The 19,352-nt window shown below is 36.8% G+C and overlaps 1 long non-coding RNA gene across 1 annotated transcript; it reads left to right on the top strand.

The window, feature by feature from the left end:
- The first annotated feature begins 1,471 nt into the window (after window positions 1-1,471).
- On the top strand, window positions 1,472-2,904 carry LOC149212095 (uncharacterized). Its single transcript, XR_016250209.1, has 4 exons — window positions 1,472-1,578; window positions 2,049-2,118; window positions 2,484-2,644; window positions 2,790-2,904. It is a non-coding gene; the product is annotated as an uncharacterized LOC149212095 (long non-coding RNA).
- The last annotated feature ends 16,448 nt before the right edge of the window (window positions 2,905-19,352 follow it).

Raw genomic sequence — 19,352 nt, forward strand, 5'->3', positions numbered from 1 at the left:
CCCCCTTTTTCCTGATGTTAATCATAGCAAGGACATAAGGAAGACAGAATGTAACTTCACCAATAAAAAAAATAAAAATAAAAATAAAAAACTAACTAACAAACATGATTATTGGTGCTTATGCCCAACTTGTTTTGAACGAAGTTAATATTCAACCCATGGATGGCTCTTCCAAAAGGAAAACATCAAACTATTATGGAACTTAAATAGGACTTATCCCATCACCTTCACGAGCTTGAAGAAGTTTCTATATTCCAAAAAATTATGTTTGTATAGCCCATCTATCATATTTTCTCACTCTAAAATGGTATTCATGTTGGTTATGACATTGTCTCGTCGCTACCTAGGAAACCAAAAATTTATTTGGAAAACGGGTGCATATGTGTGTTTCTGCTATTATAATTAAGAACTAGATTATACTTCCTTTCAGCCATCACCCATGATAGTTGTTATAGGTGGTATTCCTTATTCCATCTTATGATAGCGCCCATTAGACCTGAGGGTTGAGCTTAAGCTGTGATACCATCTGCCACGTACCTCAAGCTAACCTAGTTAATTGATTTATTTTATTTATTTATTTAAGCCAAAATCCCATTATATATCAAGATTATGACATCTGTTAAGCTCCATGTGATATATACCTCCAACACATACATTTATTATCACTATACCCTTGTCATCACAAGGCTTATATCTAGAACTACAAGGTTTTCATTGTTTAGTACCCCACTTCAAGGTCAACGAGGGCACATTGAAAATATATACCTTATGAGCCTGCATAGTACCTTACCCCTATATCGGAACTTTAATTGAGTAACCTATAACACTCTATCTATACTATAGGTTATTACCCTCACTATCTTCTCTCGACCCTCCTTATCATCATAGGAGTCCAAAAACCTTATTATTGAAGTTCCATAATAACTTCCCTCCACTCTAAAGGGGTTGATTGAAGTTCTGATTCAAGATTAATAACACAAGTTACCACGGTGTGGCATGGTTATGACATGACTATTTCGAAACCCTCATAGCATGAATAGATCCCTTCATCGTCAATAGTAATATTAGTGTCAATTCATGACCTATCCAATTATAATATCATATAATTACAACCATCTATTAATGTTTAAAAGGTATGAGGCATTCATCACCTGGTATATAATTTTTTCTGGTCTCTTTGAATCACATTCCGATAATGATATACTGGTTCAAGAATTAAATGAAATTATTTAATTTTGATTCTTGTGATTACACCTGCACTCCTCATGCGCTTGGAGGGAGGTTTTTAATGGTAGTAAATATGTTGAAGTTCGTGAATCAATTGCAGTTGGCCACGTTGATCATGCCATGTGGAGTTCACATGGGCTGTCAGTGTTTTTCTAACGAATGGCCTAGATTGACTTCCACGATCTTGACGGTGCTAAGCGATGTTCATAACCCTATAATTTCACTTTTGTTGCCTTACTGGCTCGGGAAGTTTATCCTTCTTTCTTTTGAGGTCCTCCATTAGAGCATCGGGTTTAGTCGTTTAGAGTTGGGTACATCCAAATGGCAATTTTCCATGGTCTCCACTTCCAGGTAATTGTCTCCTAGTCCTTGTAAATTTTATATCTCTATTCTGTAAGGTGAACAATAGATTTTTTGTTTGGGAACTAGTCCCTATGTGGGGTTTATTGAATTGACTAAACCCTTTTCCACCTTTTGCCCTGGTATTCTCTGCCACGGATTTAGAGGCTTTCCAACATGCCAACCTCCCTCGTTAGGTAGTCCAACTTCCCGAAGGGTGAACAAAATTTCCTCATCCGCATACCCCACCAATTATATCTTATAAACTATTTTGAACGAGTATGAGTTGTTTTCTGAAATGATATTGTTGTCTGTTATCTTTTAACAGTTCTCTCTTTGTAGACTATGGCCTTCTCTGAAAATAAGAGGGTTCATAATCATTTATTTATCTTCATTCAGTAACTTTCGAAAAGTATAATCTATCATCTTCGTTATGGTTTAATATAGTTGTTTTCATTTAACCCCTATGACTTTTCTTGCAGGGAATATCCATGGTTTTTCCACTAAAAACTCATTTCTCGAATTCACAATTAGAATAGGAGGACATACCAGGTAATTCTCTCTGGTAACCTACTTGATATGATGATTATTTATTTTCTTTTGTGTTTCTTGAGTTCTAATGGTGGCCTCCCCCCCACTGCCTTTTAAGTAGAGTTTTACTCCCATGACAACATTATTTATCTATGGCTACTACACAATTTCTTGACCTACACCCTTTCTTCTTCATCTGTTGTTGATGTGAGGGTCCGAGAAGGATAAGATATACATTAAGGTATTCACCTCCTTCTGTGGCTCTCCATTCTTGTACAAGTAAAACTTTGGTATTTTTTTCTTTCTATTTACTACATTTAAATCAAAGCCCATATAATTTTAGTGTTTTCCCTGAGATTCTAATGCCCTGTTCCCACTTCTTACAGGTATATTTTTCCTCTGCGTCAAATTATTTTCTGGTCATTCGATTTTCCATCCTCAAAAATCGCTTGCCATCATTCTAGTTGCCAAGTTGGTCTCAAATCCTCTCATAATGATTCAACTGTTGCAACATATCAGCGAGGTTTTATGCAAAGAATTTTTTGGGGTACAACTCACCATTTCACTTTTCAAGTAGACATGTTAAATGTTAAAGATTTTTCAGTTACAGAGTTTCTCTGCTCTAGTCTTTCCCCTTGTAGGGGACTACTAAACTAGTTTGAGTTATACTTGGTTCTCAATTTTTGTTCCAGGGTTGTACCAAGGCAGGCTTATCCTACTATAGTGCAGTCACAATACTGCTATAATTCCCAACATGGTTTATACCCAATGCAATGGCTATTGTGTAATATATGCTAAGCACGGTGTGGATTTTCAATGTAAAAATTATAATTTCTGGAGTACATCCCAGCAATAATTTTTTATTATGGCGTACTTCATGCTTTTACCATTTTTACCTGGTTGATGTCAATGATGTATTTATATCTTAAAGGTTATTACATATGGTTATTTTCTTACTTGGTACTGCAAGAGTTAAATGAATATCCCCATAAGCTATATGGTCTTGTTCGATTTCTACATTTATGTTAGTGGTGGTGGTTGACCTTTATCCCTGTCGGCTATGTACCGTAGTAAAACCTATCCTTAGTGTTTTAATGAAATTCATATTTATGTATTTGTATCTATTGTAGGGACAGAGGCTATCATTTCCCTATCTGCTAGTCAAGGGTACAAGTTACTCGTTAAGCATTTCATAAAGCATTAGATTCATCACTATATTTTTATTAGCCTTATATGTGTGTTTAGCTTCAAAATTTTCGCTCAAATTCATTGCAATGAATTAGAGGAATATAGGTTTAGTTATGTTTCTCTTATTTCCATATTTTGCATTTTAATTTTCTGCCTGTAGCATCGTAGTAATTGTAATTTACAGAGAATAGTTTTACTCTTTTTTTTGGTATTCAAACAAGGACAAGGTTCAGATAGCTAATTATCCCGAACTCCAATAATCACCTAGGAGTCACCCTTGTCCACTTATGTTTCGATCTCATAACATTTTTAACTTTCCCCCTTTACCCAACAATTTATGCTACGTAATTGTGCAACCTTATGTTCTATAACTAACAAATAATGAAACTCGGTCAAATTTATGTGCCATACTCAGTGCACAAGATTTATCACTCAAATTCCTATTCTAATTTCATTAATTGTAACTAAAATCCCTACTAATAGTTTATTGTAGTATAGGGACCGATTTAGATTCCACATAACTAGATCCACCATGAAATAATACATGCAATCACATGAACTAACAACCTTAGTATTCCCACATCCCCACATTAGTTTAACGTTATGGCAAGTAGCTTATCATATTCTAGTGTACAACTTCTAATTAATATATAATCCTCAAAATTGGGTAAAATACTAAACATAATTGAATCAAAATAAATAATATGGAATTGAAATCACATAACAAAAGTAATCCAACCAAAAATATCAATAGCAGTTCACTTGGGAATCATGCATGTTTTCACTGCCCAACCTTGAAATGTAATCCTTCAGTTCACCCTAGTCCTACGATGCTCTTGCCGAGTATCAACCACCTTGTTGATCTCTTTAGTGGGCATTTAATACCTTTCTTTCATGATAAATTTTTTGTAAGCAATGTCTCACTTTTGTGGAACTTTTTATCCACTTGCCTAGGCTTTTTCATAAAAACTCGCATTTCTCTCCCGTGATGCTTTTAGGATTTTCTAAGCTTAGCATATTTCTCCATATAAGAACTTAATGGATCTTTCTCTCCCATCCATTAAGCTTGTCTAGAATTCTTACCATGAAATAATTATCCAATCTCGTTTACCTATGAGATTATATTCTTTTGTTTTGGCAAGAATCTTATTTCTAGGTGTTTCATTCCCAAGTATTTATGACCCCTTCTGCTTATCTATTAATCCAAATTGTTTAATTTACATAACGTATACATGTATTTCCATAGCCTTTTCTCACTATCCCCTTTGACACAATGTCGTCTTAAACAATTCACTACATACACAGATGAAAATATTACAAAAAATGGTTGGTGAATCAAAGTGGGAGACATAAGGAATGTTTACGAGGGGGAGATATAAGGAGGGAGTAAAGGGAGGCTTAAGGAGGTATAAGGTTGGAGTGATAGTGGATCTCGGGAGAAGTAGGAAAGGGATATCAGGAGTCATATGGAATTAAATTATGGAATGAGGAGTTCCCAAGATGGGGAAGGCCTGAGATAAGGAGGGAGGAGAGGAGGGCCACATGGGGTGGTCCCTCCCTCCATAAAACACTAAAAAAAAAAATTATTATCATAAAAACTACAATCACTATTAATAATTAATCTTGGTATCTCAGATCTCATAAGTTTTGAAATTGAAATTAAAAATGTCTTCCGAGATTGGGATCTGAGGTTTTTTATATGATTTTATTATAAAGATTTATTATGAAATATATATAAGCTCTCGGTTGCGGTAGTTCTGTAGAAACGTTGGCAAAATAATAATAAAAAAATCAATATTTATATATAATTAATTACTTAAAAAAATCAAAGTAATATACATTTTGTACAATTTTAGCCTAGGCGGTAAAAATCACCGAACTTCGAATAAGCGCCATTTGTAAACCGTGAATCCATATGAGGTGAAAGAAGAACTGATGGAAATCTAGTGAAAAACGGAATGCAATGATGTAATCATAATGGAAATCCATAGAAAATAAAAATCTCGCAAAATTATTGCACACTTAACGAAAAGAAAATATTAAAAGTTATTTAGCCAAAATTTAGGAAAAGGGTCCCCATTATTATTATAAATATAATAAGTTAAAAATGGGGGGTGTTGTGATTTCACCACAACACCTCCTTCTAGCATGATTTTGTTAACATGGGTTTTATGTAACCTAGCCAACAAGGGAGAAGCCACCCCAACGAGAGCTCTTCAAATAACCTTAGTTGTTTTGTGTTGTCACACTGGACAGGTTTATATGCTTCGTTAGCCTTTCCCCTCTTGCTCTCGTGAAAAGGAAAATACATGGGGGAAACTAATACTAACGATACTATCTATGTAAACATAAACTAATATTAAATATATCAAAAATAAACAATCTTCTGTAGAAACTAAAGAAAGATATTATTACACAAACAATGTACAAGACTATTCTACATGAGACAAATACTTTAACATACTGTAACTGCCGCATGCAATGTAGATGTATTTTTTAACAAAATATAAATCAAGATATATGAAAACTAATATCTAATTAATGTGTGTGACTATAAATAAATGAAAATGGTCCTTAATGCGATTTAAGTGAATGATAAGAAACTACATAAAATTCATCTTTAGATCTTTCGAATCAACAGTGATTAGACCATGTCTTTTGTAATAACACACACTACAAATTATATTTCTTTATGGCTAAGACATACATAGAGGGTAAGTATAACAATCTCATATAAGAGATAATCATCCAATTATTGGTTTATTAGTAATAAGAAAATAATCGAAATGAATATATAAAATTAGGTATAGCTATAGCATAATAATTAATTGAATTCATATAAGAAAGATGGCATTATCTACATTCTAAATTTTTTGGTATAAAACCATAGGAAACTAGACTAGATAAATGTTCAGATTGACTATCGATTTTCTACAGTGTTGGACCTGCCAACATTCAGGGGATCTCCCCGATATGAAGTCCCAACTAGAACTCACATTGTTTGGAATAGGATTCCCAATAGTGGGTGGTAAAGTTATGCCTTAACTACGAAAACACGCAGAGCGAAGTATGGTAACTTTGGGTGAGAGTAAGTGTGTGACCTTGTGGAAAGTAAAGTGTGGTTCATGAAGATTCCAACACAAGGAGGGAAAAGTAAGTGCACCCTTGGAATTCTGTAATAGTACGCAATTTGAAAGGAACACATAAGCGTAATGACATCATAAGCTAAGATGCAGAATATTCCAAATGTTATAGTGATGAATTAACACAACAATGCACATTCAACAAGATTAATACAAATGCAAACGAAATAGTTCATAAGCATAAGCATTAGCTAAATAACATGCATTTAAAATACAACAATAATAGTCCTACTATATCCACCACATATTCTTGAAAGCATGTTTGGTCTCATTTTATTATAAGTGAAAAATTTGTTAATACATACACCATTGATGGAACACTAGCCCCAATACTAGAACATTAAAGTCAATAACACCTACTCCTCCAAAGAGATATATTGGCTCTACACTACGGAGAAGCCAAGGCTCTTCACAATACATCCAAGCTCCTTCGAAGCCTAAGCCTAGTCAAAAGCTTGGCTCCCAAAAATCCCTTACATGAGTTACGAGGTTCTATTTATGATAAGAGGGGGTGACTCTTCAAATCCCCTTTGTGACCCTTGGACTATCCTCGTGACACTTCAACTTCCTTACAAAATGACTCATTACATTACATCATGACTCTTCACATTCCAATATTGACACTTGGAATTTCACTTACGACATAATGACAAATAATATTACAATTTACACTTGTGCCCATATAAGAAAAAATAGGGTAGAGACAAATTCAAAGACTAAGAAGACAAAACACTATGATGCTTGAGTTTGGGGAAACTCTAGCTCAGCAACTTCCACTCTATGCTTCTTGGTCACATATTGGTGTCAAGCTCAATATTATGCGATAACATCCCCAAACTATGTGACAGTGTCTGGCTAGAAGAAGACTTGAGCCTCCATAGCATCCGATTACAATGACTTGGAGCAAGATTTAACATCCCTCTCGAGTAAGAGAAACATTATTCTAATCTAGATAGGACCACGAATGTAATTATGAATGTTCTATCTGCTCATCTCCAAATCCTCTTTGGTGGAAATCTATCTTAACTTCTCCAAGTACTCTTCAATCTCCTTCCTCACCTGGTGTCTGCGTTTAGCTTCGATGAGTGAGCCAATTGATGGGATCCTATGGGTTTTCACCATGAAATCAAAATTGTTGTATAGTTGTACATATGAGGCCTAAATATTTCCAATGAATGTGTTGATTTGCCTATTGTTTTGAATCAATAGAAATGTTTCTTTCTCCAGATCTTCTTGTGACTTCATTTTCTTTGCAAAGTTTAGTGGTGCCCATTTTGTATCTCATTGTCCATTTCTGCACGGTGACAAGGGAAACTTGTACATTCTCTTTAACAAAGTCTCTAATCTGCTGGTACAGACCATGCAAGTGAAAATTTTCCTTATGTATGGTTATGAGCTCCTCATGGAGGTCTCGCATGGTCTCTCCAAGTGTCAATACTTCACCAAGTATCATTGCTCTCATTTCATCCAAGTAGACCCGTGCAGAGACTGCATTTTGCTCTGATCCTCAAAGTTGTTCTATCTCTCGTTGGGCAAAGTCCAAGTTCTGTGCCACTTGCTTATTCTTGGTCATCAAACACTTAATGTTTGATGATGTTGCACCTTCAAAGGCCAAGTTGGCTTCGACGATGAAAATTGGATTCTTGCTGGTCTCCACCGTTATCACCCTCTCTCCAGTGAATGCAGGTGATGCATGATCACCCGAAAAATGCTTTCTTCATGCTTGTACAATTCTCTTATGGAATTCATCATAAGATAGATTGTACAAATCCATTACCAGATGATCATCAAGGGGGACAACATCCCCTACTTCGCTTGGAACTAACTCTGCTACTGGAGATGATGTAGACTGAACACTATCCTATGGTGCACTTGGCATCAAGTCAACATCCTGATTATGCGGCTCCAATTCCAACTCCATATCTACAACTTCAATTATGTCTTCAATCTACTGAGAAAGCTCCTAATCCTGCATCTTTTCGCCCTCCTCCTCTTCTACTAGTTGGTTATGTTCTTACTCTTCAACCTGTATTAGTTTTGCTTCTTTTGCTATGGCACCTTTCCTTTCTTCTTATTCTTCCTTCTGCTTCTCTTCTTCTTCTTTCCTCCTCAGCTCTTGTTCTTCCTTCAGTTATTATTCTTCTTGATTCAATCTCACTTTTTCTTCTTGCAAGCTATGGTTTTCTCTCTTCCCCTACTCTTCTCTTTTTATCCTCTGCTTCATCATCATTTCTGCTACTATATCTCCCTTCATAAGGATTGGATTCACTTTCATCTTGTAGCTTTTTTCTCCCCCTAGACTATCATCAACCTTTATCTTTCCCTTACCCTTTATGGGATTGTTGTTTTATGTTGGTGTTTCTTCCAGATTTTTCCTCTAGATATGCCTCAAGGCTCTTTGGTGAAAGGTCTTCATTAACTTGCTTCCATACTAGTGTTGACCCCTTTTCTATAAACACCCGAGTTTCTACATATACTATCAAGTGTATTGGTGTTTGCTCAACTGTCTCCCTAGTACTCCTTTTAGTGGTCCCTTTTGAAGAAGCTCTCTTTGGTACCATGGTAATAATTACTGCTAGAGAGAAATGCTACATAAGTGTGGTACCTGTGGGACAAAAAGGACAGTGATGCAAGAAAACATTAGATTTAGAAAATCAACTTTTAAGGCGTGATCAAGCAGCAAATCGAGCATCTAATGAGAGGTATTGCATAATTTTCAATAGTAGGAGGGACTGGCTACTTGTCGGAACTAAGCACTGTGTAGTCCCAACAGCCAGGGTGAATCTTGTGGCCTAACATTGGAAAATGCACAGTTCATCCTAGGTAGTGGTCTGGGAGAGGTTGCACATTACACAGTCTCAATGTCCAGGCAAGCAGGCTGAGCCCTAGAGTTTTGTAATACACAGTTGGGCCTGCCTGTATTGCGCACTCCAAAGTTCCAAAGGCTAATCTCTTGGTTTGAGCCTTAGGATTGCACAGTGCCTAGCTGGGAAAAGTGAAAACCAACCAAGGAAAGTGTTGATCTGCCCAAGGGAAATGTGGAAAATGAGTAGATTTTAGGGATAGTGCGAGCTTGAGTGCAGATCTGAATAAGTATGAATGAATCATGATAGATCAAGTGCAGACACTGAATGAACGGGAAGAAAATAAAATTGGTGAGGAGAGTCGTCACAACCATGACAATCGGTGCAAAAAAAAAAAAAAAAACTGATGCGACAATTGTGAAAGTAAAATGATAACTTGAAACAACACTTTTACAAGCTAAAAAAAGTTGAAATTCAAATAATCATGAAGAGAAACAAGCAAAACAACACTCGCACAAGTGAAATGACAAAAAGTGGCAAAAGACAATAAAAGGAAAACTCACCCGGAAAAGCGACGACAACTCCACCGAAGGTTCGTTGATCTCCTCCAATATCGTATGTGAAAAATTTCTTTAGGGGCGTCAATTAACTAGATTTCAACAAATGAGGGTTGATGATGTGCATGCTTCAAATCAAGGAAAAGTGACACTTGGCCGAAACTTCTAAAAATAGTAATATTCCACCTTCGAGAAACTAACAATAGATCCCTACTTCCTGGGATGTTTTTTTAACTTTAGTTTTCTTTCTTTTCCAAGAAAACTTGTCATACACACTGTCGGGAAAGATTGTGCAATTTTTGGAAACTCAGAAACTTTCCGGCTCAGTGCACTGCGTAGGTTCTGTGTTCAGTGAGGGACTACACATTTTTTGGGCTCAGTGAGGGATTGCATGGTCTTTGGGCTCATTGTTGGGTTGCCTTCTATGACTACACAGTTTTTGAGCTAAAGGATGACTACGAGTCTGAATTGTTCAATTCCCATCATCAAGGTTGGTTGCCCTCAAGGATTGCACAGTTTCTGGAGGCAAGCCCATAACTGCTATGTAACCAAGTTAGGAGGTTAACTTGTGACTTATAAAGATTAGTTAAGTGTTAAAACAAGTGAAAAAGAACTAGTGAAAAATATAAGTCCCAATAATATCAAGAATACTTGGTAGCAGTGCAATATAAGCTCCTTTGAATAGAAGGTTAGGCTCAAAAATATGAGCACAAGAATAAATTTGGAGGGCGGTTGTAGCCGCTACAACATTAGCGACACACTGGTAGAACTCCATCTCTCTAAATTAATATTTCCTCATTCAAAAAAGGTCTAACTCTTCCAAAAGTATTGTTCAGTCATTGATTACCACAACATCCTCACTAATCTTAAGTTAAATATATAGTCCCTAGCATTCCCTTCAATGGCAGGACACGTACCAATCTAAGTCAGGCTGAGTTGTTTCAATTGGGGATGAGGATTATATAAACTCACAAGTTAAAGAGATTGTCAGAGTCTTAGTTTTCATCTTTGGTGTCGATCCATTTCTAGCAGGCTTGGACAGTACCCTGACAGAGTCACTTAAGGAACACAAACATTGTGCTACTACCAGCGAGCCTAGACAGTACCCAGTAGAGTTTCTTGCTTCACCTCTCTGTATAGGAAACATTTCTCTTCTTCCACCCTTTATTTTATTTTTTCATTTTTTTCGAAGAACTGTGCATAGGCACTTATTTATTTCATGGAGAAGAACAAGGATCCTGACTTATTGAGAGCAATAGAGGTTGTACCTTCGGAGAAGGATAGTTGTATACACCTCTGACAAAATTGTTAAGGTTTTCCTCCTCTCATTACTCTACTCGACTTAATTGACAAGGATTAACCGAAATAGAAGACTGATTAGAGTAGGCAGTACTAGTTAAAAGTGAAAGCATCATGATTTCACTTGTGACTTTCTCTAAAAGGAACATATTTTTCATCAAAGTATCATCGAATAAAAGAAATGCAAGATTCACAGAAAGAGAGGGTATAGACGAATAACCAAGCATTGATATTAATACAACTTACTCTTGGCATTCACCTTACTTGTCTAAGAAGCCATACAAGGTCTCATGTGAAAGCTAAATTATAACTGGAAAAAAAAACAAAAAAAACAAAACAAAAAACAAAACAAAACAAAACAAAACAAAAAACAAAAAACAAAAAACAAAAAAAAACAAAACAAAACAAAACAAAAAACAAAAAACAAAAAACAAAAAAAAACAAAACAAAACAAAACAAAACAAAAAAAAAAACAAAACAAAAACAAAAAAAACAAAAACAAAACAAAAACAAAAAAAAACAAAAACAAAAAAAACAAAAACAAAAACAAAAAAAGGAACAAAAATAAACGGAGCGAAAGCAAATCAATGTAACAAACAAGAAAAGAAAATAGCTACTTTGAATCCTAACCTAATAGTGAATAGGTCAGAGTTATGTGAAATGATACTTCCAATGCGGTCGTCGGCACACTGGCTGGCCTATGTACGCGAGGGAATTCTCATCAAGAAAGATATACAAGCATAACAACAAACAAGAAAGATAAGACAATACAAACCTAAACGTTCTAAGCTTGAATGAACATGCAGAAAAGTATTTTGCTACGCTGACTTTCCTTTCTTGTTCTTCCTTGTTTTTCTTCTCTTCATGTTCTTTCCTCCTGAGCTCTTGTTCTTCTTTCAGTTCTTGTTTTGCTTGCTTCAATCTCAATTTTGTTTCCTGCAAGTTATTATTTTCTCTCTTCCTCCACTGTGCTATCTGTATCCCCTGCTTCCTATTCACTTCTGCTACTAAAGATGCTTTCATATGGATTGGGTCTTCTTTCATCTTGCAACTCTATTCTCCCCTTGGACTATCAACATCCTTTCTCTTTCCCTTATCCTATATGGGATTGTTGCTTTCTGTTGGTGTGGCTTCTAGAGTTATCTTCTAGCCCTGCCTCAAGGTTGTTTGCTGAAAGAGTATCATTAACATTCTACCATGCTAGTGGTGACCCCTTTTCTATAAACAATTGAGTGTTCGGATATACTGGCAAGTCCACTAGTGTTTGCTCAACTGTCTCCCCAGTACTGCTTTGAGTGGTCTCTTTTGAAGAAATTCTCTTTGGTGCCATGGTAATAATCATTGTTGGAGATAAGTGCTTCACAAGTGTGGTACTTGTGGGAGAAAACAGACACTTATGGCAAGCAAACATTAGATTCAGAAAATCGACTTTCAAGGCATGATCGAGCAGCAAACCAGGCATCTGATGGAAGGGATTACGCAATTTTCAACAACAGGAGGGACTGGGTGCATGTGGGAACTAAATATTCCACAGTCGCAGCACCCAGAGTTGAAGTTTGTGGCTTGAGATTGTGCAATACACAGTTCAACCTGGGCAATAATCTGGGAGAGACTGCGCATTGTGCAGTCTCAGTGGCAAGGGAAGTGGGCTAAGCCCTGGAATTGCACAATGCGCAGTTGGTCAATCTTGTACTACGCACTACACATATCCATAGGCCAAGCTCTCGGCTTGAGCCTTATGATTTCATAGTACCCAGTTGTGCAAAGTGAAAACCGGCCAAGAAAAGTGTAGATTTGCCCAAGAGAAGTGTGGAAAACGAGCAGATTTGAGGGATAGTGTGAGCTTCAGTGCAGATTTGAGGGATAGTATGAGCTTGAGTACAGATCTGAGTAAGTATGAACAAATCATGATAGATAAAGTGTAGAAACTAAATAAACAGGAAGAAAATCAAATTGGTGAGGAGAGTCGCCGCAACAACGACCATATGTGCAAAAAAAAAAACCGATGTGACAGTTGTGAACTGAAAACGATAACTTGAAACAAAACTTCTACAAGATAAAACAAGTTAAAACACCCCTAATCATGAAGAGAAGCAAGCAAAACAACACTCACACAAGCGAAACGACAAAAAGTGGCAAAACACGATAAAAGAAAAATTCACCAAGAAAAGCAACGACAACTCCAACGAAGGTTCGTTGATCTCCTTGTGAACGCTAGAGCTCCAAGATCGTATGTGCAAATGAGCTCTAGAGGTGTCGATTAGCTAGATTTGGGCAAATGAGGGTTTATGACGTGCATGCCTAAAATCAAGGAAAAACGACACTTGGCGGAAACTTCTAAAAATAACAATGTGCCACCTTCAAGAAACCCACAATAGATCCCTACTTCCTAGGGATGTTCATTTCCCTTTAGTTTTCTTTCTTTTCCACAGAAACTTGCCATGCACGCTATCAGGAAAGATTGAACAATTCTGGGGAACTCGGAAACTTTATGGCTCAATGCACTACGTAGCTTCTAAGCTCAATGAGGTATTGCGTTGTTTCTGAGCTCAGTGTTGGGCTGCCTTCCATGACTGTGCAATTTTTGAGGTCAAGGATGACTGTGAGTCTAAACTGCACAATTCCCATCATCAAGGTTGCTTGCGCTCAACGATTGCACTGTTTCTGGAGGCAAGCCTAGAACTGTTGCTTGACCAAGTTAGGAGGTTAGCTTGTGACTTAGAAAGATCAATTAAGTGTGAAATCAAGTGAACGCAAGCACAAGTGAAAAAGATAAGTCTCAATCAAATCAAGAATACTTGATAACAGTACAAGATAAGCTCATATGAATAGAAAGGTTAGGCTCCAAAATCTAAGCATAGGCAAAAAAATTAGAGAGTGGTTGTAGCTGCTACAACGCGATCTTAGGATAAAAAATCATTGGAGATGAATATTGATCAAATTTAAACATACACTAACTAAATTAACATGAAACAAAAAAGAAATGCAATGAATTGTTAACTGTTCATGGAATAAAACGACACAAATAGTAACTAATGTCTCTTCTAATCAGAGGAATAAAATCACACAAAAGGCAGAAGACAATGAATATCAATGACTATGGAATGATTAAAAACACAATAGCTAATTAACTGAATGAAATCAAGTCTTAAAAGTCACTGTATTATTCAAAAGTATTCCACAATCATGTACATTTAGAAAAAAAAATAACTTTCTGCAAATATTCTCTCCTTACTACTACAGGTACCTCCCTCCTATAACTTTTGGCCTTTAGAGTGCGTGCCTCTGCTATCCTATAGGTATTGGTTCCGCTATACTACAGATGAACCCCCCCCGCTATACTACAGATGAACCCCACCCCCCCTCCCCCACATTTACAAATAAATTCAAACAGCATGTATACATAGAGGATTCTCTCAGTCGGTTATCATTTTCCAGGATAACCAATGGTTGAGATTTGCTTGCTAATCTAGAGTTGAAAGACGAGGTTGAAGCACTAAGGATCACCCTTTGTCTCCCCTGTAACGCACTATGAATATTGACGATGATCAAATCCCATAACATAAGCAACAATATTCCCTTAAAAGTCAAATACTAACTGAACAATGAACCAAAATCAAATAAAAAAACAAGCATAAAGCCAAAATCTAATAGTATTGATCATTCTATTCCAGCATTTGTAGGTTATCTAACAGCCTTCGGTAGCTTCGTAATAATTAGCAAATAACGAAGATTTGTCTTTCCAAACAACAATAGAAATCATTTGCAGATCCGGGTGATGAGAAATCCAGAGCAAAATGCGTTAAAATGGTGGATTAGATCAAGCAAATCGCGCGAAAATAGTAATTTTGGGGTTTTCGGCATTTTCTGCTTCTTTAGTGTTGATACGGAAATATCTTGTTGAGATATCGCACTCCCTTTCGTCAAAGCATAATCGTAACATGCCAACAGCAACAGTAACAACACCAATAAGTTATGTGTCCAAGGGATAATCATAACAATGCCAATTTCCTTATAATTTCATTACATTTTGGCATGAAATGGTTTTACATCGTCGCTGATGCGGCGTTGATTTTGGTGGCGAGGAATGGCATAAGTCAACGCTTATTGCATTGTTCCATTGGATTCAATTAATTGATGTGGTGAAGATGTATAAAGACCAAGTGGTGTAGATTTTTCTTTGTTCTTAATGTGATTTTTTGAGAAAATCTGAACAATATATTATGAATATAAAGTCTGAAATTAATTTTCAAATTATACCGCAATTGGACTTAACCTTACCCTTTTGATCTTACACTTAGCCTTACCCTTTTGATCTGTTAATTAGGTCACCAATGAAATAAAAGTGTAATGATGCATTCAAAGCGTTCTCGGTTGGTTATCTTCTTATATATAGTGATGAGCCATGTTAAATAATAGTGACTTACTCTTGGTGCTTTGCATTTTATGGTCAGTTTTTGCTAAAATGAACTACGACATGGATGTTAGACCAGAGCATACATAACACACAGTAGATTTATACTCAGAGAATTAGACGGCAATAGCAGAGAATAATTCATAGAGACAGACAAATGGAGAAACAACAAGATTACTTAGTTAGAAACAACGAAATAGATAACTGGAGAATAGAAATCACTTTGCATTACATAACAGGCATGGGCCTTGGCTTGCTTTCCTTGGCGAGAGAAATTACAAATTTATAGAGGCAGAAGAGGGATCTAGAATCCTGTATGTGATTCAGATGGAGATCTGGAATGATCTAAAAACTATTGGTGGTGTAGGGGGATCTAGAATCCTGGAGATCTAGAAAAATATAATCTAGAAGGATCTAGAATATTGCGTGAATTTGGCTTCACACTTAACATTCTCCCACTTGAAGCCAAATAAGAGTCATCAAGTCACACCGAGTCCTAGTATGCCTCTACATAACTCATGTTTATTTCATGGTAGAATCTTAGTGAGCATATCAGCAGGGTTCTTATCTGTATGGATCTTTTCCAAGGATAAGTGTTCTTCCTCCAACACATGCCGGATCCAATGGTACCTTAAGTCAATATGCTTGGTTTTTTAATGAAATGCTGGGTTTTTCGCCAAGTGAATGGCACTCTGACTATCACAATATAACACATACTTGTCCTGCTTTATTCCTATCTCTCCTAGGAGTCACTGCATCCACAACATCTCTTTACAAGCTTCTGTTGCAGCAATGTACTCTGCTTCTGTTGTAAAGAGGGCTACTATTCTTTGTAGCCTTGACACCCAAGATACTGCTGCACCTACACATGTATACAAATAACCTGTAGTTAACTTTCTAGTATCCATACCTCCAGCCATATCCGCATCTGTAAATCATTCAAGCACAGTCTCATCATGACCAAAACATAAACAATAATGACTAGTACCCTTGAGATACCTCAAAATCCATTTTACCGCTTGCCAATGTTGTTTGCCTGGATTGGTAAGGAACCTGCTTACTACTCCCACTGAATATGCAATGTCTGGTCATGTGCATACCATGGCATACATCAAACTGCGAACTACTGAAGCATAAGGAATCTTGCTCATCTCTTCTTTCTCCTTGCCATCACTAGGACATAATTCAATACTCAACTTGAAGTGGACTGCAAGGGGTGTACCAACTGGCTTGGCATCCTTCATATTAAACCTGTCAAGCACCTTCTTGATATATTTTTCCTGTGACAGCCACAACCTTTTGTTTTTCCTGTCATGCATAATCTGCGTGCCCAATATCTATTGTGCTGGTGCCAAATCATTCATTGCACATTTTCTACCCAAATCTTTCTTCAACCTATTGATCTTATTCTTATCATGCCCAACAATCAACATGTCATCCACATATAACAATAATATGATATACTTTCCTTGATCATACCTCTTGATATAGATACAATGGTCAGCTTCCAACCTCTGAAAACCATGTTCCAACATGAATGAATCAAATTTCTTGTACCATTTTCGAGGTGCCTGTTTCAACCCATAGAGACTCTTCTTCAACCTACAAACAAGGCCTTCTTTGCCTTTTTCTATGAAGCCTTTTGGCTGCTCCATATAAATTTCTTCCTCCAATTCACCATGAAGGAAAGTAGTTTTTACATCTAACTGTTCACATTCTAGGTCTAAAGCAGCAACTAGACCAAGAATGACTCTAATGGATGACATTTTAACAACAGGTGAGAAAATTTCAGTGAAGTCAATACCTTCTTTTTGGGAAAAGCCTTTCACCACCAGTTTTGCTTTATACCTCTCCTTCTTTTCGTCACCTTCATGCTTAATCCTGTAAACCCATTTGTTTTGTAGAGCATTTCTACCTTTTGGGAGGTTTACCAACTCCCAAGTTTTATTTTCCTACAAAGAGTTCATTTCTTCTTCCATTGCTTTCTTCCATTCTTTATTGTGCTTGACTTTACAAGCTTCTTGAAAACAATTAGGTTCACCTTCATGAGTCAACAAAATATAGTTTGAAGGACGAGACCTTTGTGAAGGCTTATGAGGCCTAGAAGATCTGCGAACCAACTGTGGTGGTGCATTATTAGGTTGAATCTCCTGTAAAGGTTCCTACAAGATTCCTTCTTCTTGTTGTTCATTATTTTCCACTTGTTCTTCTTCATGCTCCTGAATTTGTTGTTCATTTTCTTGTATTGGTGGTATGTTTTCCTGCTGCTCTTCAAACCTGTCAATAACCTTCTTGACCTCCAACTCACCTATAGTCCTCTTGAACATTTTTGACTCATAAAATATAACATCCCTAGATGGTAACCAAGATCTTCATCCGCATATCCCAAAAAAATGCATTTCATAGATTTATCATCTAGCTTAGTTCTATTTTCTTTGGGAATATGTACGAATGCTTCACATCCAAAGATTTTCAAGTGAGAATAATTCAAATTCTTACCAGTCCAAACTTCTTCAGGGATACTGCAATCCAAGGCTGTAGTTGGAGATCTATTTATGAGGTAGCAAGCGGTCTTGACTGCTTCAGCCCAAAAATTCTTCTCCAAACCGGAATTGGACAACATACTTCGCACCTTTTCCATAATGGTGTGATTCATCCTTTCTGCGACACCATTTTGTTGAGGAGTACTAGGCATAGTCTTCTCATGCTTTGTGCCAAACCTGTTACAATATTCCTTAAATGCATTTGAGCAATATTCTCCACCATTATCTGTTCTTAAACACTTCAGCAATTTGTTAGTCTCTCTTTCAATAGCAACATGGAATTTTTGAAATATTCCAAACACTTCACTTTTAGTTTTCATGGGATATGCCCAAACCTTCCTGGATGCATCATCTATAAATGTTACAAAATATGATGCTCCTTCTAATGATTTCATGTTAACAGTCCCAAACACATCTGATTGTACCAATTCTAACACATGGCCACCTCTAAGGAATGAAACCCTTCTTTGTCTACCATATATACAATGCTGACAAAGATCAAGATTGTAGGATTTCAAACCTAGCAATAAATTTTTACCAACAAGGATTTTGAAGACCTTCTCGCTCATGTGACCCAAACGCTTATGCCACAGATCTGTTGAATTTCCTTCTTTTGTGATAGCAGCCAAATTTGATTTTCCTATCAGTGTCTTCAATGTGTATAATGTTCGTGTCTTGGGTCATTTGGCCACAACCAATGCACCTTTGCTAATTTTCCAGCCTCCTTTTCCAAAGCTTGTCGAATAGCCTTCATCATCCAGTCGTCCCATAGAGATTAAACTCGTGCGCATTTCTGGTACATGCCTGACCTGTTTCAACAATATATCTTGTCCATCTTTCATCTTGATCTGGACATCTCCCACTCCAACAATATTGCAAAAATGATTATTCCCCAAATGCACTCTACCATAATCACCGGGATTATATGAAACAAAACTATCTTTGCATGGGGTTACATGGTGAGATGCCCCAGAGTCAAGGATCCAATCAAAGTTACTGCTAGATGTATATACACATGCATCCTCTACTGAAACAGTAAACAACACATCACCATCTGTGGCTACAACAGTAGTCTCACCTTCATTTGTGCTGGATGACTTGTGATTTGTACTAGACGGTCTCTAATCCTTTTGTCCTTTCTTCCAGAATCGACATTCTTTCTTCATGTGCCCAGGTTTGTCACAATGAAAGCAAATGATTCTGACTCTCCTTGATTTTGATCGGCCTCTCGATCTTGATCGCCCTTACCAGCCTCGATCCATTCTCTACCACGATGAGCTAGAGCTAGAGCCTCTCCTCCCTGGTTT

The sequence above is a fragment of the Pinus tabuliformis genome, chromosome 1_1 (assembly GCF_031772625.1).
Source record: "Pinus tabuliformis cultivar Carrire ecotype Pingquan chromosome 1_1, CPIR1, whole genome shotgun sequence".
NCBI classification, from domain to species: Eukaryota; Viridiplantae; Streptophyta; class Pinopsida; order Pinales; family Pinaceae; genus Pinus; species Pinus tabuliformis.